Here is a 6,196-nt window from a genome sequence, read left to right on the forward strand (position 1 = left end):
TACCGCGGTTATGCTTTGTAAACACTGGGGGTTGCATTAACTGTTTCCGGAGTGAGTGACATGTGTCAGAGAGTAAATTAATAGGCAATGGTTTTATTGACTTGTCCAGTCACTTTCTGTGTCATGATGGCTAGACCAGTTAAGCGGGCACGTTTGGAGTTCACACGTGTTAAATAAATCAAGCTCATCAATGACTTCGATACTCTTTCTCGGCCTCTCGAAAAGACTTGCAGTAAAATATTACATTGGCAGCCAACTGTTTCGGACATTTTGAAAAAGCGTGATGTTTATCGATCCAAGTTTGAAGAAAACCATAATTCAGATACAAAACGAGAGTAAATGGCAGCCACGTTGGAAAATGATCGTCACTGTTTAATCCGGCACCCTGTCTAAACCAGTATTTAGTTTCGGTCCCGAGGGGATTGATTGATTGAATAGATACTCACCAGTTTGACTTTGAATGAATGACATTTGCAAAAGATTTAATAGGACTTGATCTGAAAGTGTACCAACAGCGGTTTTATAATTTCAAAATCACAGATATTGATCTTTCACTGTAGACACTTCTTCATACTGTCGGCTGAATGGTTTGCCAATTCCGCATGTTGACCCAACTATATAATCATATAGGTAATCATATTGTTGGTTTGATTTTGGGTTTAGGAGGTGAATTAGTTTTTTAAAATATAAAATCTCTTTCCATTCTTTTTTTAAGATAATGTATATGCAGCATTATACTACCTCATGTAAGAATGTCCATCTATGATTGGTTCACGTGGCTTTGAACAAATTACCATGTATACCATGTACGCCCAAGCGTATAAATCATTTATACCCCACCCAAGGGAAAAAGGCATGCATCCACTGCAGTCAGTGAACAAGTTGTTCGGATCGACTAGTGAGTACCATGTTAGTAAAATATCTGATTGGATTTCAGTTTGTTTTAATGTTAGATTTACATAATGCGTGATTTAAACATTCTGTAGGATAAATTCGTTGTAGCATTATGATTCGGGGTATACCAAACCAAACATTTTGCACTCCGAATACCAAACCAAACATTTGGCATTGTCAGTCCTCCCGTTCAACTTTACTGATGGTCCCACATTCGGCATTTCCATTCCTCCAGTTCACCATCCCGGTGGCCCATATTTGGCATTATTCCTCCAGTTCAATATTCCTGGTGGTCCCACATTTGGCATTGCCATTCCTCCTCCGGTTCCTTTGCTCCATGAATGCCGCGATTACGGATGATCTTCAACATTTGAGCAATGGGGGCGATGAGGTGGCCTCGTGGTTAAAGCGTTCGCTCGTCACGCCGAATACCCGGGTTCGATTCCCCGCATGGGTACAATGTATTGACAGTGCAAGGTGCTGCATTTAAAAAAACAATCTACGATACAAATGAACATGTATGAACGAAGAATGTCGTTGTTAAAATATTATTGGTGTTACTGTCCCAGCATTGAATCTTGAAGCCCGTTAATGACATACACTAACTCATAACCTTATCTAAACAAATTGCTCATTCAAACTGTTGAAGAGCGATGTATGCAAAAATACTTCCTTGTCTGCAGTGAGACTTTAAATAGACTTGAAGGTACGTTATTGGTTCATTAAATGTTAATTGTGCAAACTTCAAGTGGGCCACACAAGATATGAAATTTGAATGTTGAGTTTGGTCTTTATCGTTTGCGTCTATAAATCACCTCTCTTTTCTATTGTCACGCTGAAATATATGAGTACTGAATTCAATGTCTCGAGTGGCAGCATGTTAATTAACTGCGAATTCGAACACCCTTCCCCGTTTGGCTTTGAATCAACCATATGTACTCAGGATTTAAGTGCAAGTATAACAATAGCGATTAGAATACAATAGGCACGCCTATCACAAGGAAAATAAAACAAAATCCTTCAAACCTTCGCATAAATTCTGTTTCTTCGTCTGTGAAGTATGTCAAGTTACCTAGATAAACCTGTTCATACTGTTGCTTTGATTTCAGTGTTCTCGGGTGATTCACTATAAATATCTCCGCGAGGTGTTTGTTAGATAATGTATATGCATGAAAGTCTGACTGCCAACCAAAGTCATTGCAATCGTGGGAATATTTCGTAATGAAAGGATAGTTTAAAGGTCACATGCAAACAAAAAATCAAATATAATTAAAACACAATTTTCACTTATTCATGACATATAATATACATTGCTGGTTATGAAAAAACATATAAACAAAATTAGGAGCGTACAATCGCAAATCAAAAGTGCAATATTGTGTACTTGGGTTTACTTCCCAAGAAACGAAGCAGCCGGGATACCGAACCCAGTCAGAGCGGGTGGGTGTGCACTCAAGTGTAACGGCTGGTTCATTTGCAGATGCCCTCATGGCTCATTGTGTGTGTATATATAGAGATGTTTGGTTTTGTAAATACATGCTCATTTTTGGTGTATAACATTTTACAATCAACAGACATCATAACATGTCATGTGTTCAAGTATCACACCTGCCTGTCTGTGTAATTACATAATGTGACAGAGACCGAACTCGGGCCATAAATCAATGCGTTTTGTTTATGGTGTATAGCCTGATAGGTGTTAAGTTCAAATTGCATGTGGTCAGTGATCGCAGTTGTGTATTGAATATTGTCATTAGCAGACAGGCAGAGCACAGGTGTCAATAAAACAAGACATTGAGTTTTGTCTGTGACAAGGACATATATCACAGTTAGAAATTGTGTCATCGCTAAATAATGACATTGCTTTTAAGGTAACAGAAACCTAACGGAGCCTTACCGGTTCTTCAGCATCTGTGAGTGTACCTAACAAACCGTTAAGGAGACAAAGTAGAATCTTAAGTTTCCGTAATATGGTTTAACTTTTCCTGAAATTATTCTTCTTTCATGTGACAGTATCTTTTATTTGAATTCTAGTGTACAAAAACACTGAGATCACTAAACTGAAACTTATATACATGGAATACATAGACAGTTTAGCATAGGTTAATGTCGGTTATATGCTGTATATACTGGTATATATGGAGTAATTTCCTCTACGTTCGTTTCTTTGACGTTCCCTTCAATGATGGTTTCCAGCTGCTTTATGTAATGGAAACTACCAATGATACCTTACTTTAAATTTCCATTTCTGGAAAGTTACTTTGTTGGTTTCCGGTAGTTTCCAGTCACTGAAACTAACCTTGGAAATTTAAATTTTAATGTGTGCATTATATCAAAACAATCTTACCTGTCTGCGAAGGACAGTAAAATAACTAGTCTATCACAAATGTACACTAAAAACATATAACCATAAACACTTTAACAGTACAGTATAAAAATGGGCTATTGCTTTTCCTTCCTGCATGGGCCCTAGCTGGATACTGTATATAGAAATTATTTTGCAAGTGTAACAGTAAATAAATATAGCCCCCAATGGAACAACACAAAGCTAAGTTTGCCATTTCATCTAAACTGAAACCAACAGACTTGTCAGTTTCCGGGTACAGGAACATAGCTGAAACCTACATTACCCAGTATCCAATAGGTTTCCGCAACAACGGAAACTAAGTCATTTTGCTATGAATCTTTCAGCGACCTGAAACTAAATGGAAACTCATAATGACAGTTTCAGTTGTAGAAATCTGACGGAAACCTAGATTGGTTAGCTTCAGTTTTGTAAACTACGCGGAAACTCGCATTGTCTGTTTCCGGATACTGAAACCTAGCGGAAACGTACATTACCCAGTATCCATTAGGATTCCGCGAAAATGGAAACTAAGTTATTTTTGCTGTGTCACATCACGACTTTCCTGTCCCAACAAGCATCTTTAACTGGATTTAACACTGTCTAACCCGGAAGTCCAATCAATGGGCCATAATACACTAATTAATCCTTTTGGCACGCTAGATAATCAGGAAGTGATTAAACGGTGAATGAAACTCTCATAGGATTACCGCGGTTATGCTTTGTAAACACTGGGGGGTTGCATTAACTGTTTCCGAGTGAGTGACATGTGTCAGAGAGTAAATTAATAGGCAATGGTTTTATTGACTTGTCAGTCACTTTCTGTGTCATGATGGCTAGACCAGTTAAGCGGGCACGTTTGGAGTTCACACGTGTTAAATAAATCAAGCTCATCAATGACTTCGATACTCTTTCTCGGCCTCTCGAAAAAGACTTGCAGTAAAATATTACATTGGCAGGCCAACTGTTTCGGACATTTTGAAAAAGCGTGATGTTTATCGATTCAAGTTTGAAGAAAACCATAATTCAGATACAAAACGAGAGTAAATGGCAGCCACGTTGGAAAATGATCGTCACTGTTTAATCCGGCACCCTGTCTAAACCAGTATTTAGTTTCGGTCCCGAGGGGATTGATTGATTGAATAGATCCTCACCAGTTTGACTTTGAATGAATGACATTTGCAAAAAGATTTAATAGGACTTGATCTGAAAGTGTACCAACAGCGGTTTTATAATTTCAAAATCACAGATATTGATCTTTCACTGTAGACACTTCTTCATACTGTCGGCTGAATGGTTTGCCAATTCCGCATGTTGACCCAACTATATAATCATATAGGTAATCATATTGTTGGTTTGATTTTGGGTTTAGGAGGTGAATTAGTTTTTAAAATATAAAAATCTCTTTCCATTTTTTTAAGATAATGTATATGCAGCATTATACTACCTCATGTAAGAATGTCCATCTATGATTGGTTCACGTGGCTTTGAACAAATTACCATGTATACCATGTACGCCCAAGCGTATAAATCATTTATACCCCACCCAAGGGAAAAGGCATGCATCCACTGCAGTCAGTGAACAAGTTGTTCGGATCGACTAGTGAGTACCATGTTAGTAAAATATCTGATTGGATTTCAGTTTGTTTTAATGTTAGATTTACATAATGCGTGATTTAAACATTCTGTAGGATAAATTCGTTGTAGCATTATGATTCGGGGTATACCAAACCAAACATTTTGCACTCCGAATACCAAACCAAACATTTGGCATTGTCAGTCCTCCCGTTCAACTTTACTGATGGTCCCACATTCGGCATTTCCATTCCTCCAGTTCACCATCCCGGTGGCCCATATTTGGCATTATTCCTCCAGTTCAATATTCCTGGTGGTCCCACATTTGGCATTGCCATTCCTCCTCCGGTTCCTTTGCTCCATGAATGCCGCGATTACGGATGATCTTCAACATTTGAGCAATGGGGGCGATGAGGTGGCCTCGTGGTTAAAGCGTTCGCTCGTCACGCCGAATACCCGGGTTCGATTCCCCGCATGGGTACAATGTATTGACAGTGCAAGGTGCTGCATTTAAAAAAACAATCTACGATACAAATGAACATGTATGAACGAAGAATGTCGTTGTTAAAATATTATTGGTGTTACTGTCCCAGCATTGAATCTTGAAGCCCGTTAATGACATACACTAACTCATAACCTTATCTAAACAAATTGCTCATTCAAACTGTTGAAGAGCGATGTATGCAAAAATACTTCCTTGTCTGCAGTGAGACTTTAAATAGACTTGAAGGTACGAACGATGTTATTGGTTCATTAAATGTTAATTGTGCAAACTTCAAGTGGGCCACACAAGATATGAAATTTGAATGTTGAGTTTGGTCTTTATCGTTTGCGTCTATAAATCACCTCTCTTTTCTATTGTCACGCTGAAATATATGAGTACTGAATTCAATGTCTCGAGTGGCAGCATGTTAATTAACTGCGAATTCGAACACCCTTCCCCGTTTGGCTTTGAATCAACCATATGTACTCAGGATTTAAGTGCAAGTATAACAATAGCGATTAGAATACAATAGGCACGCCTATCACAAGGAAAATAAAAACAAAATCCTTCAAACCTTCGCATAAATTCTCTTTCTTCGTCTGTGAAGTATGTCAAGTTACCTAGATAAACCTGTTCATACTGTTGCTTTGATTTCAGTGTTCTCGGGTGATTCACTATAAATATCTCCGCGAGGTGTTTGTTAGATAATGTAAATGCATGAAAGTCTGACTGCCAACTAAAGTCATTGCAATCGTGGGAATATTTCGTAATGAAAGGATAGTTTAAAGGTCACATGCAAACAAAAAATCAAATATAATTAAAACACAATTTTCACTTATTCATGACATATAATATACATTGCTGGTTATGAAAAAAACATATAAACAAAATTAGGAGCG

This window comes from Haliotis rubra, unplaced genomic scaffold (assembly GCF_003918875.1).
Source record: "Haliotis rubra isolate DU_JTF1 unplaced genomic scaffold, ASM391887v1 Scf81, whole genome shotgun sequence".
In the NCBI taxonomy this organism is placed as follows: domain Eukaryota; kingdom Metazoa; phylum Mollusca; class Gastropoda; order Lepetellida; family Haliotidae; genus Haliotis; species Haliotis rubra.